Below are 21,089 nucleotides of genomic sequence, written 5' to 3' on the forward strand. Positions count from 1 at the left end.
TATAAGATAAACATTATAAGAGCTTACAGACCGTAAAACTCCTATTATTCCTGAATTCGCTAGGAGAAATTTTATGTGATTATGGCTATAAGTAGTCCAGACTCCCGTACACTTGTGTGTGCACACTACATTTGCTTCATAGCGGTGTAAACATTACTGAAGCATTACCTGCCTGATTTACCTATATTATTAGTAATGACTAAATTACTTTATTAATAAAATTCAGTAACTTTTTTACATTACATCTCGAAATTTTAACAAGATATACAATGAATAAATAACTATATTTCCAATCACTATATTAAAGGAACTAAAGCATTTCCCTATACACTACAATAAATGTATAAGTTCTTCCATCAAAGTTACAGTCCCCGCAATATACACTGACATATGTGGCTGCAAGTAACTGTCACAGTTTCCAGACTACCCAGCAAGTCACATGCTCCAGATCACCCAGCAGGTGCACAGGGAGAGTTCACTAACTGTCACAATTTCCAGAGCAACTAGCAGGTGAACAGGTGTATTGCCAACTGTCACATTTTCCAGAGGACAATGGTAATGCATTGGCGGATGGACGTTTTGCAAAATAACTCTAAAAAGATGCAACTGATTACAACACCAATTTTTTTCTGTAAACCTACGGCCCAAGACCTTTAATTTAGTTTATGTGCCCTGCTCAGACAACAGCATCATAGAAATAAGTCACTCATAAAAGTCCTACTTATGTTATTAATATATAAATGGATACATTCAGGGCAGTTGAGGGTATGGCTTAATTATTGGGTACATAAGATCTCATTGTATGTTTTTGAGGACAATTTTTTACATCACTAACAAATAATCATCTTCCGCATTTCATGCATTTTCAATTCAACTGTGCATAACATATTGGAGATGTAAACACAAAGCGTACATTTACAATCTTGCTGCTTTTTTGACATATGCTTTTATCTGATTTAATAAATATTTGTTTTATATCATTAATAATTATTCTTTCAGCATATTTATCCACTTTAGTTTGAAGTTACTTATGTTGTTCGGTGGTATCAATATCCCACATTCGGAATATCAGCGCAAATGTCATTGCATAACTAAGGTATATCTTACAGCCACGGTAGACAGTGTAACTGGAGAATGCAATATCTTCGTTATGTGTTAGACGGTGTTAAATGACTTTAATGAAATTAAACAGAGCGAGAAATAAATATGTTGGCATAATGGCATGAGTTGAATTTTAATCTAGTTTAAGACCTGGTAAAATGTTATGTGCTGGTTAATAATCAGATGCACAGATGCACTTGTTCCTGACAAATTTGAGAAATGTGAACTTTTGAAAAATCTAAAAATAATTTAGATGATTTATTTGCATATTCCAGGCATCTTTCATTATGTCCCCAGGCGTTTATCTCTCGCTAAATTTGATTTTGCCTCATCTTTAATACAAGGAAGGAAACTTTTTTTCTGACTAATTTTGGGAGTTAGTGTGATTTGCATATATGATAGAATTACGTACCTAGAAATAAACAGCATCAAAATGTGTTCTAGTAGCGTATGCCTGAATCGAGGATTATAGGACATCTGAACCCGAATGATATAAATAATATATGCAGGAAGTTCACTTTAATTTCATTTGAAAGTTTCTAATTTGCTTCTCACTTTTTCCTCTCTACTTCCTGACCATTTCTCCTCTTTCCCTCCATCCACCATTCTAAAATAATGGAAGATAAAGGAGCCCCACCTCCATCCATCTTATGTCAGCCTTCAGTAAAAGAATGGCATATATAGCATTCTAGACAGATTTATATATTTGTAAACACATAAGGTATTTTCTAAAAAAAATAACATTATTTCAAATTAATATATGTTAAAGGGTGAACATTGCTGAGGTGAAAAATATACATGAAATAGCTGGAGAGTTTAGACTTAAGCAAAAATATCTACCATGCTCTCTTTCACCAGTCTGTAACAGATTGTCAGGAGGGAGGTGCTTCTCTGTCTAAGCAGGCAGAATGTGAGTGACAGGTTTGCAGACTTGCTGTTTAGAAATGCACTGCGTGGATTCATACTTTAGGGCAGGGCCAGTAATGTCATGGTAATTCAATTGGCCCATTTTACAAATTCTCAGCTTTCTGACCTGTAGGAGAACCTATCAGGACATGGTCCTAAAAATGTGCGCATACTTACATTTAAGCATAATTCTTCCATTTGGGTGGAAAATATACAAAAGTAAGCCCATGTGATTGTAATTGTGGAGTCTCTAGTCTTGAATCCCCATCTGCTATCTTCTGTGCTGCTGAAGTCATCAATAAAATTGAGTCCCTACTAATGAGGGACTGATTTGGAATAAGCCACTGTAAATCTCTATATTAGCCCCATCTCTTGCCCCCATTATGATGTCACTATGGGCTGCTGACATTTAGGGGCATATTCAATTAGGATTCCGGTCCACGGTAACGCACGTTACCGCGGAACCTGCGCAGTATTGCTGGTAATAGGGTACCGCAATAATGCAGATTTTCGTACGCAACCCTATGGGGTGTGAAATAAAATCCATGTTATTGCGGTACCCAGGGGCGGGCTGGGCCGGGGGGCAGGGGGGCATCGCCCCCCCCCGGGCCACTCAGATTCACGGCTGTTAGGGCCGCCCGCTCCCCGGAAGTAATATCATTGATGACGCGGCCGCATCACGTGTCATGTGATGCGGCCGCCTGTGCGGCGTGTGCCCCCCGGGCTGACGTCCGTCAGCCCGCGCCTGGCGGTATCGTGGATTAACTTCGCTACTCGTTCCGGTGTGATCCAGCGGACCGAAAACTTAATTGAATATGCCCCTTAATGTTCTAGTGCCAAACATCACTGAACTGCAGTCATTGCATCAGTGGACCAAAGTAGAGCTACGATGGGGGCAGGAGGCAGAACCAACATAGTGTGTCGAAACTGCCTACTCCTACTGTTTTCTGTAAGGATCATAACAGTGCAGAGTATATCAGTTTCATGGGATTCAGTGAAGTTCCTTGGTCCTAGTAAATTGATACCTTATAGTTGATATATTTGATACCTCAAAATTGCGGACTCCATTGTGCATAGGGAATTGGTGCACTTTAAACGCAAATAACAAGATTTGGCTACTGGAGGCATTTTACAAATTTTTGTTCCAATAGGTAAACAGGTGTAAAGAGAATGTGACACATAAACTAATACAAATTATATTTCTGCTAACTGTGTACATCAGATCTCTAAAACTTTCTGACAGCTCCCGTACATCCTGAAATCCATCATTTCCATATTGAGAAGGCCAAGATTTCCGGGGCAGCTTGACACAGACAGACGGATGGTGATATAGTAACGTAGAAGTGTAAACAGGCTAGACATGAAGTACGATGACAGGGAAATAATGTGAATTTATTACGCATTGCTCATGACTTTGTGGTTCCAATTTATGACTTCAGACTTTGTTCATTAATCTTGAAAGACAAGAAGCCAGAAAACTATAGATTCTACAATTTCAATAGTCAAATTCTGCAATTAAAACTTATAAAAGCTTAAAACTTATGAACTGTATGATGTCAGAAAAGAGTAGTATCCAGCCTACATTCTATATTATCATGTAGTATTATTATTCATCTACAGTATATTAATAGATATACTTTTATGCTGAGATATATGTTGTAGGAGGTTGTGATATTATCATTTAGATACCTGGACAGCTTTTGGTCTTGGATGTTCCATAGACCCATTATAGCTAGACTGACAAGCCTAAGAACTGCAGATAGATGCACCAGTCTGGAAGAACATTTTGGCAGGAAGGGTGATGGATCCGCAGGATAGTCTCCCAGCAGTTGTGATGGGGACTCATACAGTAAAAGAATTCACAAACCCTCCATTCCCCCCAAAACCCCAATCTCTTCCCAAAAATCAAAAATATTCTCAAAAACCAAACACACTGAAAGAATGGCAGCCTTGATGGACCTGTAGGTTTTTGCAGAGGACCCCAGCAATAACCTAGCTGCCTTTATGATATTTGCAGGTAATAACTAATTTTTGTTGCTGCAAAAAGAGGCGATAAGAGAGTTTTAGAAGCGCCTGTATCATGACTAGTTGGATGCAATATCAGTTTTTCTTTGTCAGGTCAGTTTGTTCCAAGCTGGTTTGCCAAACACCAGTAAATGTATTTGGCTTTAGTAAAATATAAACATTTTTACAAATTACTTAAAACAAACATAACTGACACCACTATAGTACACATAATACATTACTACAATATAAAATATATAACTGCAACATTCTTCATATTACACATAAGTACACTATACTACACATAACCAATAACTTCATTATATTACACAGAACACATAATTACAGTATTCTAAACATAACTACACTATAATACACATAACATATAACTACATTATATTACACATAACCAATAACTTCATTATATTACACATAACTGATAACTTCATTATATTATACATAACTCATAATTACAGTATTTTAAACATAACTTCACTATAATACACAAAACATATAACTACATTATATTACACATAACCAATAACTTCATTATATTACACATAAAACATAATTGCAAAACACTAAACATAACTATTCTATAATACACATAACACATAACTACACTATAATACACATAACATGTAGCTACACTATAATATACATAATACATAACTACTAGAGATGCTCAGCCTCGGTTCCCCGAGAACGGAACACACCCGAACTTTGCAGATCCGAGTACCGAGCCAACCAAGCTTAGTACCTTCGCGAGCCCTCGGAATTGAAAACGAGGCAAAACGTCATTGTTACGTCGTCGGATCTCGGATCTTGCGAGATTTAGATTCTATAAGTACCGCCCTCCACCACAATCCAGCGCCATTTCACAGAGGAACACAGAAGGGGTAGAACAGTTCTTGGCAGTCACTAGTGCAGTTGGGCAGCGTCATAGGTAGAAAAGAAAGAGGAGGGGTAGCAGTGTTCTTCAAAGTCTCCATTGACATTCAGGAGAGCTCCATTGCTAATTGTCATTGTTGAAATATAAATAATAGGGCTGGCAGGCTTGGTCTTCTAAATCTGCAGTCACATTGTACTGTGTTATATAGGTAAAACACAAAGAGGAGAGCTCCATTGCTCCATTGCTAATTGTTATTGCTGAAATAGAAAAATAGGGCTGACAATGTTGTTCTTAGTCAGCAGTCACATTGTACTGTGTTGTCAAAATGGATTCACAGCAGTACACAGAAGACCAGGAGCACCAAGCAGCTGCTGACACCAGTCATGATGATAGTAGTCCCTCTACGTCATCTGCTAAAGCCTATGTTGAAGAGCATAGTGTTTTTTAATCAGGGAAACAAAAATGTAAAAAACCTTTTACCTTGGTCAAGAAAAAAAGACCTGTAATCCAGGCAAAGTTATCTGCAGAAAAAAATAAAATTGCCAACCAGCCATCCTGCACACGCAGTGGCAAGGAAAGAATGAGGTCTTTGCCTTTCTCTATGAGTGCTAGTTCTGCAACTGTCACTGAGGCATTTTCTTGTAAGGTCAATTATGACCAAGCAAGACCTTGTCATTCGGACTCCAAAAATAGTGTCCAAATACTTTTGAGTGTAAAAGTCAAGCTGAAAGAAAACAGTAAGGCATTAGAGGAAAATGTATGTTCAGATTCAGAAATGACACAAATCCCTGTGGAGAATCTATCCACAAGTGCTGTGTGCAATCCTGACCTGTCTGATAGTGTACCCAGAAAGAAAGCCCCTTTCAGCATTTCTGCAGATGTGTGCATGAACAGCCCAAGTGTAGCGGTGATACACAAATTGAGGATGCCACTTTGGAATTGCAACAGGATGAGGGGGATATTTGTTTAGCTGGCGAGGGTGCTAATGAGGATGTTGATGAGGATGATGTTATTTGTGTAAGTCCTGCCCCAATGGAAGCAGTTCTTGCATGTGGTAAGAAGAAGGCCATTGTCATGCCTGGGCATAAGACCAAAAAATCCACCTCTTATGTGTGAAAATATTTTTACCCAAATCCTGACAACAGTTGTTGTACAATATGTAGATATTATGTAGATATATGTAGATACCCGGATACTGTGTCAATGTTTTACAGGTCAAGGTGTAGCATCAATGGTTAAGTGTGCAGGCTGTAACATTGTCACCTAGAAATGTGATGAAGATCCGGCTTCACATCCCAGTAACTTTGCCAAAAAACAGATTGTAAGCTTAACCGTCCGAGGAAATAGAGCATGAAAAAATATGTGTATGTAGGAACCAGAATCTGACTTGGTTGCTATGGGCAACGCATCCACTTTTCCTGTTTAGAATGTTTGATAAATCAACCCCATAGTGTGGTCTGAAATAATTTTCAGCCTATCAATCGACAAAGTGCCTAATGTCTTTGTGAATACTGATTAAGGCAACAAAATGGCTGCCCTGTGTGTAGGTACATGTGCACTTTAAGGATCAAACAACAGCAACCTCTTATCCCAGATGAACAAATGATACTGACATAGCTACATTCGGTAGCTAATTATGGTTTGGAAAGCCTCCACATTTTATGAAAAGGATATAAAAATAAAGAAATCAAGTAGTTCTTATTGTCGGAGAGAGCAATGCTATGACAGCTTTAGAACTGATACATTTTTGTAGCATTTTAGATTAAATCCTGCTTCACTTTGACGTATGACAAAAATATTCTCCCCAACTTGTCAATCAACAGCATTAAAAAAAAAAACAGAGCTGATTGAAAATGTGTCATGACTTAATCTTATACATATGGAATTATTCCTGCAGCAGCTGTGTTTATTACCATCACTTGCATTATCTATGGCATTTGAATTTATCTAAAGCACAGGGCGTGAGTGATCTTGAAATTAAACAGTTAAATGTATAAACTGATTAGATTCTCTTCTTGAATGTTTAGCTTGAGAATCTGCTGTTCAGTGCACAATAGGCCTTTGTTAATAGCTCCCTAACTTGTAAACTTTATATTTATCATGAAGGAAATCCAACAGCTTTCATATAGTCTTTAAAATATTGGTCAAAAATCTGTAAAGTTAAAGCACATCATGTCAGTTATTTATTTATATGTTAGTGCACCCTAGTATCTAAGGCATGGCTGAATTTGTGATGGGCAGAACATGAAGCCTGCAAGGGAGGAATTTGAAGATCCCACTGCTGCGATGCTCTGCCCATAGGTTATAACAGCTATTGCCGTCTTCAGACTGCATTTGCTGCAGGGATAAAGCCTCTAATTTTCGAGCTTGATAATTAGGTCAAAATCGATCCCCATAGACACCTATGGAGACTGGATTTGTGATTGAAGAGACTGGGACTATCGGAGATATTTGCTGCCATCCTCCATTAATAAATAGTTTTCTTACTAATCCTAGGCTTTAATTCTCCGAGGGATTATAGGTTGATAAATAGACCCCTAATCCTTCATTTTTTAAAGTCTAGACTAAATATTAATTGTTCTTACAAATGAACAATAAGTGAGCAGATTCTGAACCTACCAATATAAACTAACATTTTGTGACATAACAGTGCATGGAACATATACTATCATACTACCTATATGTTCCAGGAACGATCCTTATAGTTGTTTACATGTCATTTTTATATTGTCCTCCCTGGCATAATGCCAGGGGCTGAACTATGCCAGTGACGTAGGATAAATTCAGCAGCATCATAAACCAGAACAAAGATGTCCTCTTCCTTGTAACTTCAGGGAAATGCTCAAAGAGACAATTACAAAATATAATTTCTACTTTTACTACAGAATTATCTAGACAATGAGTAAGATGGGTTCATTTGAACTGAAATGTAATAGAAGCTGGTGACCAAATATCCATGTGCTAAAAAAAAACCATGGCATAGAATTTAGGTAATAAAAAGCTGCTGTACCAAAGGCTTGTAAAAGCTATATGGTCTGTTCCCACTTTCTGCTCTCTCTCTGTCTCTTTCTGTCTCTCACAAATTCTCCTCCATTCCCACTCTATTCTTTCTTTATTCTTTTAATTCCCACTCTCTTCTCTCTGACTGTCTTTCTTTCTCCTCCCTTCTCTCTCTCTCTCTCACTTTCTCCTGCCTTCACACTCCTCCCTCTCTCTCTCTCTCTCTCCTCCCTTCCCACTCTTATTTCCCTTCCTACTCGCTGTCTCTCTATATCTGTCTCTCTCACTCTCTTTCTCCTCCCTTCCCATTCCCTTCTTTCTCTCTGTCTTTCTTCTCCCTTTCCATTCTTCACTCTCTTATCTCTCTCTTCTTTTAATTCCCATTATCTTCTTTCTGTCTGTCTTTCTTTCTCCTCCCTTCCCAGTCTTATTTCCATTCCCACTCCCTTCTCTCTGTCTCTCTCATTCTCCTCCCTCCCCATTACCTTCTCTTCTCTCTCTCTCTCTCTCTCATTCTCCTGCCTTCATAGCCCCCCCCTCTCTCTCTCTGTCTCTCTACCTCTCCTCCTTCCCCACTCTTATTTCCCTTCCCACTCTCTGTATCCCTATGTCTCTCTCTCTCACTCTATTACTCCTCCCTTTCCATTCTTCTTTCCGTTCCCACTCTCACATATCTCTCTTCTTTAATTTCCACTCTCTTCTCTCGGTCTGTCTCTCTTTCTCCTTCCTTCTCTCTCTCTCTCATTCTCCTGCCTTCACACTCCTCCCTCTCTCACTCTCTCTCTGCTCCCTTCCCAATTATTTTCCTTCCCATTCCCTTCTATCTGTCTCTCTCATTCTCCTCTCATCCCACTCCCTTTTCTCTCTCTCTCTCTCTTTCTTTCTCTCTCTCTCTTTCTCATTCTCCTGCCTCCACACTACTCCCCTCTCTCTCTCCTCCCTTCCCACTTATTTCCCTTCCCCACTCCCTTCTCTCTGTCTCTCTTAGTCTCCTCCCACCCCACTCCCTTCTTTCTCCCATTTTCCTGCATGCACACTCCTATCTCTTTCTCCTCCCTCCCCACTATTATTTCCCTTCCCACTGTCTCTCTCTATCTGTCTCTCTTACTCTATATCTCCTCCCTTCCCACTCTTTATTTTCCCTTCCTACTCACTTCTCCCTCTTTGCTCTATGTCTCCTCCCTACACATTCTTATTTCTCATCCTTCTGCGTTTGCATGAGGAAGCCTATTTAAGAAGTATGGTGGAGGTATTTGTATCACCGCAATACTTATTCTGTTATCGGCATGTAGGGATGATGATATCAGAAGATAATCACGGGAATTTTTTTTTTTTACTATTCAACTTTTATGGCTGAATGTTTGAATATTTGAATATTAATAAAGGTCTTTACATATTTTTTTATTTTTAAATCTATTTTTAATTTGTTTTTTAATTAGTGGAACTGAAAGCACAAACCTTGGATTTCAGTATTGTTGGACATGCACAAGCAGGTATCTGGCTCACGCATGCGCATATTGGTTAATTCTTACTCCACTAGTGGTCGAAGGGGAAATTTAGAAGTGGCGGTATGAAAAATGGAATGGGAATGCAAGTGAATGGAATGTGATAGTGTTACAATGAAGGCAGTAGGGAAAGTATACCCCACCACTTCCACCATGATATCTACTATATAAAAGCCTAGTGGCGTGTGTCTGTGTGTGGGAAAAAAAACAAGCTGCAGCGCCACCTGCTGGGCGAAGTTATACACTGACTTGCTAAATTCTTAGTGTGTGTGGGAAAAAAACCTCAGAAAGGGCTGAAATTTGCTCCAGCGCCACCTGCTGGGCGGAGTTATACACTGACCTACTAAATTCTTAGTGTGTGTGGGAAAAAAAACTCAGAAAGGGTTCAAATTTGGTATACTAAGATGTTTTTAATTTGTTAATTTAATTTGTTAATTGTTAAAAGTGTTTATAAAGATTTTAAAAATATATATATATATTTCTTGAAGGAGAAGTGACAGTTGAGAGTGGTTGGTGGTTGCCGGGGGTGACAGTGGGGAGTGGTCGGTGGTTGCCGGGGGTGACAGAGCGAGAGGAGTGTGATACTCAGGACCGCTGAGAGAGATCCCTGTGTCTGGATAGACATCTGGATAGATGTGGCGATAAAGATGAAGGATGAGGTGATGGAGAAAAATGATGAGGTGGTGACATGTGGACAAAACCACGTTAAAAAAGGGCGCTTGCGTCGGAAAGTAACGCTTTTCCCCTGAGGAGGCCTGGCCTAGCCCCAAATGCATGACGAGGACCTTTTTAACACCTTAAGTAGCTTGATTTGACTAGAATGCATGTGTATCATGCACGGGTTAACTTGTATATATATATATATATATATATATATATATATATATATATTTATTTATTTATTTGAAAAAGCTGGAAAAAAATATCTCATTGCCACAATTTAGAATAAAAAACATCTCAGTACTACTCGACTGCCTTGGTTACTTATTTTCCCTGTAAAGTGTGATGATGAGAGATTTTTTTTAATGTCGTCACAATCACCGTTGCGTTCTCAAAAATGTACCCCTTAAATTTTTACATTGTTGCAATTCTCTATTGACCAGTTAATCCTTAGTTCTAAATTATTATTATTTTTTAAACAATATATGGAGCAGAGGACTTTTTGCAAGCACTGTTTGCAAACCTTATTATCATCTAGAGGATCTAAATTTAAATGACAAAATCATTACTTTTAATGAAAAGAGTATGGTATTTACCTATATAAGGTATAAGTTTAAGTAAATACTATACAGAAAAAAGGTATCTAAGGGCACTTATACCTATTGGTGTGTCTTTTAAGTTAAAATTCACAGGTACAAACACCAGTGAATCCACATGTCAATCACAGATGTGCTTGACATTCATTTGTTAATTTTAGTCTTAATCCCATGAGGGAGGTCAATGAAGATTGCCTATGCTTACCTAATGCCTTCTCGTATGGTAAATGCAAATGAATGTTAAATGGTAGCATTCAGAAAAACGTGATGCTGTCACAACACTCCAGAGTAATTCATTTAATTAACTATAACTATTTAGGAGTCAGTTATTAAAAAGAAAGTGATTAATCTACCACAGTGTTTCACAACTTTGGGTTATATATATTTCGGGAATTTATACTTGCACGTAGCTTCTTCTTAAATGGGCACATAAGGACTAACAAGAGAGGAATATATTTAGTCACACAACGCATATTTATCATATATCTAATATATGTCTGTATTATCTCAAAATTTGAGATAATGGCAATCATTTTAATTTATTAGCTGAAAAGTCCCCCAAACATTTTGCTACAAGTAACGATCCAATGCAACATTTCTATTGTCTGCAGAAATATACATCGGTGACAGGACTGTTGGTGTAGAACTGGTGTTATGGTTTTTTTTGTGATTTAATAAAAAAGTTTTATAACTTAGAAAATATAGAATCTTTTTATTTTTCTTACAGATTTAATGAGCTGTTTTAGTAAGCTGTAGCCATTTCTCATGATATAATTTTCAAGTTAGAAACCATGTAGAAAGTAATAGCCAATATTTTAAAATTTGCACAAACAAGTTATTGAGGGTTTGACTATTGATTTTCTTCCTTTGCCCGTGTGGGGGAAACAGCCAAGGGAGAGGCAACAGAGACCACGCCATAATGTCCGCGCCATAGAAAGGCATTTTTTCAGCAAAGGCAAAAAGATAGCCTGCTGTAAGCACATTTTTGCACTTAATTGCACAATCTGTTCAGAGGCCAGAGTGTCAAACTTAAAGTACCAGTCCCCTGTCCTGTTGTATTCGGCATAACTCTCGCTGCTAAATTCTGGAGTCATTTGAAGGTCAACTAAATGAGGATACTGTCTCTTAGAAGGTGCAATATTTTTCTTCAATACCAGCCTGATAGTTGTATTAGTGATAACTTTTGGCCTTTAAATGGCTTGTCTTCTGTGGACACAAGCTGCATAAATATTTCTGGTCTTAAATATGGTAGCCTATAATATAAGGAATATTTAATGACTGGTTTTATAAACACCTTTTTTGCAGTGAAACTGTTTTGACAATGATTGGCCTGGAGAAATTTGAAAGGGGAGCATTGATCACTCTCTTTCAATCTGTTCCTGGCTGATCTCTGTCAAAAGATCCATCTGCAGGAAAGGTAAGTGCTACATACACTCTGCTAGAGAGTGTATCTAGCAAATATGTAGTCCTTAGGTAGGGGTTATATCTGTAAAATAGACCATTTGGGTAAATTTTTGCATGTGTAACCTCCCAAAAAGTCTGCAAAGAGGGACTTACATTTTAAATATTACCCATGAATTGCTTTCTTGGAAATAATTTGCTGTTAGATTATTGAAAGGCTATATGTTTAAAGAGTTGGCAGTAGCCCGCAAACACCCACAAAATACATTTTCATTTTAAGAATAATAAGGAAAACAGAAAGAAACGACTCATAGCTCAATATATGGAGGAGTACAGAAGACGATTATGAATGTTACCCAATACGTTGTCATACTGGATCATGTTACATCACCTCACATTTATTTAAGGACATAATTATATTAGAAGGGACTTGTTTGCTGTATGGCATTTAGACTGATATACATTTCTTTTGTGGCAGTTTACCTGCCATTGCTCCCTGCCACAAGAGAAAAGTGATGTCACAATATGATCAGCATATTTTATAGTTGCCAACTATCCCTAGAGGAATGGTTAGTTGTCTCTGTTTTTCAGAATTAACCAACTATATAGTAAAAAATCCTCCTAGGATTGCCTCTAATGCATTTCTCAATATCTATGTTTATTGTCTGAGTTTTTAGCCAGAAGTGGATCATTTAAAATGCAAAGAAAACCCAATTATAATCAGGTTCATGTGAATAGGATTTGTTTGCAAATAGGATATTCTATCTGAAGCAATGCATGGTATTTAAAAGATATTCAAATGCAAGGTAGGGAAATTAAAGTTATTACAAACCTTCTGTGTCTATAAAATTGATATATAAAAATGTTAAATATTTTTTTTAAATGCTGCAGCCAAAGTCTCTGGAGAGATCAGCAAACTACATCCTATGCATCGTGTTTGATACACATTTTCCTACAGAAGTAAGCTTCTTTCAATGGGTTTAATCTATAGACATTAAAATATCTTAAGTACATAATAAGACTGGCTGTATCATGATTTATAAATATTTGCACTTTTTTAATGTTGAATATTAGGAATTTGCAAAGATCGGTACTTAGGATATAGATATATATATAATAAAATTGCTATTTTTTCTTTTTGCCTATTTTAAAAAATGTACAAGCTCTCTAATTATATTAATTCATTTTGTGCTTAAGAATATTTGAAGAGATGAGCAAAACTCTGCTGGTTTATTTCTGGAGATGATTCACGGTACTCAGCCAACAGTTTTGGCAAATGAGTTCACACATCTTTTATTAAATGATAAAATTGTTTATTTAAAAAAAGAGAATTTTAATGGATATTTTAAGTATGAAAAGTTGATTATAATGTAACTCTCTTAAATTTGCGGTTAAAATATGATGTTTTTTTAAATGATGAACTTTTTTAAAATTATATTTTGAAAGACAATTATGGTCAGAATTCAGAGACATCTTTAACCTGACCATCTAAAAATTATTTGCTGGTCGTGATAATTCTAGAAACCGAAATTTACCAAAAAGGTTTTTCCCTATCTCTTAATATTTTACAAATTAAGATTTATTTGTAAATAATCGTATAAGAAATTTTATTTGATTTAAAATATTGGTATACATTTTAAATATCTAAATTAATAATGGTATAGATCGCTGTAAGTCTTAAAATCTTGACACAAATAAATCAGCAAAGTCTGTCCTAAATTAAAATCTTTAAGTGTCATACCAATTATTTTTTGGGTTCATCTTTCTTAAACATCTTTCCTATCCTAAACAGCAGTTAGTTGGAGCTCCCTGCCACCTATGCACCATGTCGATGAATACCCGTCAAATAATGGAAGATTGAAAATACTTCTAAAATCATTACAATTGAATGAGAGAACTAAAAAATAAAATAAATAAAAACAAAGTAAATATTGTGTTGTCTTGTCAACTTAGCATATATTTTGAAGCAAAACTGTACCTTTATTCATCTTTAACAAGTCACTTAAAAAGAAAAATGTTAGGCTATCAAATTGTTTAAAATTTGAGGACAATTGAAAACATTTTTTAGCAAACTGGTTGTTTGTTACCCCAGCCTTGTGAAAGGCAGTAAAGATAGACCCAAAACCCTAAATAAACAAGAGAGATTGATAAACAGCAGCCTCCATACTGTACAGGTGTATCGATACTGACCACCGAGCAGAGCTTTGGGCTAATTTGTAGCTTCCTCTTGTAAACATTATAATACTAAGCACTGTACTGTTTATATGTGACTTAAATGTTTTTATATGACTTAAAGTCCATGTTTGTGCACATATTTTTCTTTAATTTAGAATTGGATGTGCCAAATATATAGGGCATAATTTGCAAATATCTCTCTCTACCCAATTCGTTATCAGATTCATGTCAGGTGGTTTCAAAATTGCTGATGTCACCCGTTGATGAAACAGTAGAGGCAGAGAGAAGATTCTCTAACCACAGTGTATTCAGGAAAAACTAGAAGCACTCTGCTTGTGAGTGTTTATGGCCAAAGAAACCAGTAAAATCATAAATGCAACATTGACCCTATAGGCCTAACGTTATTCTAAATAAGAAAAAAAATATCCAAAAAGTATATATACAAAAATAAAAAACTATGATAGATTAAAACTCTCTCATATCTAAGCAGCATTCTATTATGTTGAAAAATATGTAACCCATTGTCATTTTATGGAACTATAAAATATGAATATGTTGTCCCAGAATTTTTGCTGGATCTCTGCTAGTAAACAAGGCATCTGTAACTCAATGTGAGTTGCATTATTCATGTCCATGGTTACATAGTAAAACACAGGTCCGTCAAGATCAGCACTAAATACATTCTAATTGTGCTGTTTCCAAAGAAGGAAAAATAAAATCTTCAGCGTGACAGTTACCAAATTCACCTTACAGGTAGAAGGAAAGGGTCTTGGGGGTACATTTATTAAACTGGGGGTTTATTTAGTACATTCTACAAAATGACAGCTAGAATCAGATTGGTTGCTATAGGCAACATCTCCACTTTTTCAAACCCGCAGTTTAGTAAATACACCCCCTGCTTTCTTAAATGACCATCGGATAAATTTCCTAAATCAACAGCTACCATAATGTCCTCTCCCCTTATTGTAATAATTATAAAATTATTAATAATGATGTTCAAATCAATAAAAAGCAAATAGTTTTTTTTATCTGGCACTTCCATTAGTTTGGAACTATATTTACCAAAAAACATCTGTAACCAATGTCCTAATCTCTCTATTCCCTTATAACCTGACATTAACCTATTCTCCGATTTTAGGTTTAGATTAGACATTGTACAGAGAACTTTAAACGTACAGTATAACATACTACTCCGCTATCCATGGTTACTTCATTTTGTTAGATTAATCGTTCATCTAGGGCAGGGTTTCCCAAACCCAGTCCTCAGGGCTCCCCAACAGTGCAGGTTTTCCATATCTCCTTGCTGGAGCACAGGTATATTCATTACTGACTGACACATTGTAACAGATCCACAGGTGGTCCTAATTATGTCACATGTGATCCAGAAAACCTGGACTGTTGGGGAGCCCTGAGGATTGGGTTTGGGAAACCCTGATCTAGGGTATTGTTATAAAAAAAACCGGCCTGACCCTTGCAATTATACAATAGTGTAATTGAAATAATTTGCCATAAATCAATTTAAAAATGAAAAAGACACACAATGCTTGAGATTTAGAGTTGGGCTAGAGTTTAGCAACATCTTGGTTATTTTCAGAAGCAAATTATTTTCTCTCTCAGCTAGTCTAACAATTTTGCATTGAATATTTACATGTAAATGAGTAAGCTGAAATGTATTGCATCTGACCTGTAAATGAAAAGGAAATTGCCAATGTTTACAATCCTGAACGGCATGTAGCCTCTGTGTAAGCTATAATCTATACAAGGGATTGCATAGTTCTTTTGTAATGGATGCACTAAATAACCTTGTACGTATATATTTTACAATATATTGACGACAAAGAAGGAAATCGTATAATGCAGTGTTGCATAATATTGCATTTTCTACTTCTTTTACTTTATTTAAAATGATTTGCTGGCATGTTTTAGATATACATTTTGAATTGATACTAAAATTATTATTGACTTTTTTTTTTTACATTTTTTGTAACTGAATGTAGAGAATTTCTTTTAAACATTTACAAGTCTTAAATTCTATATTGTTTTTTTTAGCAACATAAAATAACAAATGGTGAAAAAAAACCCATGTGATTATATTGTATAGACCTGTAGATATACACAAATGCTCAAATGTACATACAAAATATAATTATACATATCAGCTGGCAAACCTATCTTTGGCTTGTTAGTATTGTATATCTTGTATATACATAAATATACAAGGAGACATTTCATTGTACAGAGAAAAAGGTTTATTATTGAAATGTAACAAATATGTATTAAACAAAAGATATTTTGCATTACAATAAAGGCTTTTTTGACAAAGTTACGTGACCAATATATTGTGAATGATTATGTTCATTTATGATGGATTGTATAGGTTATACTTTATATAATGCTGTCTAGCAAAGTCGGTGAATTGTAGGTTAAGGATTAAAAAATATAGCAATATATAAAATATTCTAATATATAAAATGAGAAAATCTTTAAATATTGGAAGAGAACAATTGAGGTATTGAAAAGGTATTGAGAAAATTTTAAGCATTTTCTTTAATGTGTGTGTTAGAGTACTTTGCCATTCTCATGTATTGGTTGTTTATAGCGTGCTTTAAGGCAGCTACCTGACACCTTAGCGACCATCTGCAGGATAGGTATGAATTACACTCCTCAATAACATTTATTTAGGCTCTTAAGCTACTTTATTGCAGATGTCCCTCTTTATGGCTCCATTAATTTTGTTTGATGCCTCTCCAGTGTGACCGTTTTAGAAGATATGCTGTATTTTACTACATAATTTGCAAATTTAAATGATATGTAGATGAAACATCAAAATATCACAGTTTCTTTTAGCCCTCATAATTTTATTTAAGCTAAACACAAAGCTCTGGGATTGCCTTGGTAAATCAGTTTGGGATAACATGTGCTACATATGTACATACTGTACTGTAAGATGTTTCAGAGCAGAATAGACTTCTGGTAATGCAACACTTTGAGCCAATGTACCACTTACCAGGTTTCCAGAGAATGGGCTTGAACGCAACATTTTCACTGGCAGAGAAATTGTCTTGGCCTTGTTTGGCATCATCAGTGCACTATGGTTGTTCTAGTCAAAAGCTTTTATGGTATCTAAATGCTATAAATATTTTTTGTATCCTCTGCAAAACATTAACAATTCTAGGTCATCGTTCATTTAAGTTGGGAATCATAGTTCAAGTCTTAGAAGACTTAATAGAAATAAGGCATAGGCAAACCGAGGGGGGGGGGGGTTCCTAGTGCCTGGAAACCCCCCTCCAAGGCTGGGGCACTGTATAATTGAGGTGGCTGGACCATGTTCACGCTTCACACAGCTCTGCTTGAAATGGGAGAGCTGCGTGCACCTAACAGTAGCACACAAAGCATTGCCCATGTATATTATGAGGATAGGAAGAGTTGGAGAGCAGCCAAGCACTGTCTAATATTATAGCCACGCCCCCATGCATGCTGGTCATGCCCACTGGAGGTGTGGTGTGGAAACCCCCCTCTAGAAATCCAGTGTTTGCCCCTGTAAGGGTATACTATATGGAAACTTTGATGGTGATAAATTCAGTGAATATATTGTTTTGCCATTGTACCATTGAGTTTTTGGCTATGGAACAGCATCATTAAATATATTGACCGTCTTGGCAGCCACATATACAACAAATGAATACTAAATACCAAATTATGTATTCATTATGGGTCTAAAATTATCTCTGGGGCCAGAGAGGAACTTTTGGCTCATTCTAGATTCAGTTAGGATTTAATAAAACTCTTATATAGTGTATTAAGATCTTATGGGAAATAAATATTGGCAAATACAAATTACCCATTCAATAGCGTCTTAACTGCTGTGAATGAAGGGATTAATGGAAAGTTAATTTCTTTCTCATTTTAGGAAATGTGTATGCCCATCCCAGAAGTAGAAACTGTGACGGTTTCCAGAGAGAGTTATTTTTAACCAAGTAATAATTTCAGAAAATCCATCAATTAACACCCAAAATAGCTCCTGGCATTCTGAAATGAAATTTAATTTTAAAGAATGATTTATTTTTTTCACTAACTGAATTTTGTTTTTCTATCTTATTAAGCATAAAATAGTACTTTTCTTTTTTTTAGGATACAAGCCGGCCGAAATGTTTAGTACTATAAGGTGATATGCTAATGCAATAAAAAATACATATTAACTAAAAGATGTGCTTATAATAAGAATTTGTGAAGGCATACATCTATAATATATTGGATGATACAGTCCTGTAATGAACATTTATAGTTATAATGTGTGTTAAAATAGAAAACATTTCTACAGTATGTAACATTTTCTGGAAATAAACACATAAACCTCCTACAATTAACATAACAAAAGTTAAAAACTACTCCCATACAAAACCACCAATATAGTAATAAAGTAAAAGTAAAGTAAACGGAACTGCATATGTAGTTTGGGACTCCCATTGCTCTGCTCGGGTTTAGTCTGCTCAGTAAACAGCTATAAAAATGCCAAACATAGTAATAACACAGTGGTAACATCCCTACCACCAAAGAGCGAAATAGTCAAAACTAAAATTCTGACCCATTAACAGATTTTGGTCATGGTATTTGTTAGTTTAGGGATTCAACTTACCATGGTTAAAGTCTTATGTACATTAAGCTTCTGCCCATCTAGTTTTCTCTTCTCATGCTGTTTAATCTTGCATTCATTTGTCTTTACACTTTACAGAATATCTCTATTAGTTAGATATCTATTTTATAAGCCAAAGTGATTATTTTGGTAAATTGTACACACTTGTCAACCTTTGCTATTTTATTCATCTCTGATAAAATGATTCCCTAGAACATTTAATTCATTAAGGGCTAACTACACTTGAAAATGTATTTATTAAAATTTTACTTTGCACTGCAGCCTTACTGGAACTGGAAGTAGGACTTCTGCCTGAGTCTGGCTGTTCATTGTCAGGACCTATATTTAGATCCACCTTTAAGCTCCTGGTCTTCCAGAGCGGCCACTGGTGAAAGAAAAGTCTTCAATCTGTCCTGAAGTTAGTTAAGGACTCTTGGGGGTTGTTTGGTCTGTTTCAGTTCACCTGTTGCTTCACTCTGTACAAGGTCATTAAGATAAGTTTGCTAGCGGTATGCTCACTCACCTGTGGATTTTCTGCTGTCCTGTCTTCTGGCATCCTGGATTCCTGATATCCTGTACTATTGTTTCTTATGATATTCTGTACTCCTGGTACCTCCGAGATTTTTCCTACAGGATGCCAGCAGTATCATTCATTCTGTATTACTGGTACTTCTGAGACCCTGTACTCCTGGTACTTCTGAGATCCTGTCCTCCTAGTACTTCTGGCATCCTGCGTCCCTAGTTCTTCTGAGATCCTGTACTCCTGGTATTTCTGGGATCCTGTATTCCTGGTACTTCCGACATCCTGTATTCCTGGTACTTCTGAGATCCTGTATTCCTGGTACTTCTGAGATCCTGTCCTCCTAGTACTTCTGGCATCCTGCGTCCCTAGTTCTTCTGAGATCCTGTACTCCTGGTATTTCTGGGATCCTGTATTCCTGGTACTTCCGAGATCCTGTATTCCTGGTACTTCTGAGATCCTGTATTCCTGGTACTTCTGAGATCCTGTATTCCTGGTACTTCTGAGATCCTGTATTCCTGGTACTTCTGATTTCCTGTACTCCTGGTACTTTTGGCATCCTGTGTCCCTGCTTCTCCTGACATCATATATATCTGGTACTTCTGAGATCCTGTATTCCTGGTACTTCTGAGATCCTGTATTCCTGGTACTTCTGAGATCCTGTATTCCTGGTACTTCTGAGATCCTGTATTCCTGGTACTTCTGATTTCCTGTACTCCTGGTACTTTTGGCATCCTACGTCCCTGGTTCTCCTGACATCCTATATCCCTGGTACTTCTGACATCCTGTACTCCTGGTATTTCTGGCATCCTAAAATGCTGGTATCCTGTAGTTTTAGTACTTCTCTGATATTCCTGGAACACTGTATTATTTCAGTACACCGTTCCTTGCCTTATCACAGTAACCACGCTGCATTCTCAACTCCAACCGAATGTTTTGTGTACACATCTTATAATGATAAAGCATCATCTCAAATCAAAGGTCCATACAACCATCAACATCTCAATAATGTCTCTAGAGCCCATCTTCTTGTTGGTGCAAATTCTCTATTACTCTTAAATGTAATTTAAGGTTTCCACAATTACAGCTGTCATGATCTGTCGACTTTACATCACAAGCCAAACAGCTGTCAATAAATATAAAACCTCAATATCAAGATTTGTAAATGGGAATAATAAAGAATCGGATATGTCATTATTGTCAAAACTGTTATCGTGAGTTACCCAGACTGAGAGTTGATGTGTTTGACTTAAAGCTTGATTTTTTTGTTCAAATTTATTTTTCCTTTTGCAAGGCAATGCCCTGTGTTAAGTATGTCTCTGTCACAATAAGTAGCACTTATATTGCAGAATAGATAGAATCTGCCACAGTTGGTATAAAGTTTAATCCAATAATTTTAACCCCACATAATACAATATGTGTGTGAGTTAAACAAAAGCGCATTTATTAGACAGATTTTTTTGGGCAGAGTTGTGATTAATTACATTTTATATTTCAATAATTTAAGCCACACTTGCTGCAATATTTATTTGAGTGGACGTAGAGGTTTAAGGGTTTGTGGGATCTGAAAGTTAAAAGTAGGAAACTGACCCAATTTGTATAAATTAAATTACAATTACAAAGCTATTACTTTGCTATTGGCCACTTAAGGAAAGGTATTATTTCTACTACAAAATGAAGACAATCTCTATATAAA

Source organism: Mixophyes fleayi, chromosome 5 (genome assembly GCF_038048845.1).
Source record: "Mixophyes fleayi isolate aMixFle1 chromosome 5, aMixFle1.hap1, whole genome shotgun sequence".
NCBI classification, from domain to species: domain Eukaryota; kingdom Metazoa; phylum Chordata; class Amphibia; order Anura; family Limnodynastidae; genus Mixophyes; species Mixophyes fleayi.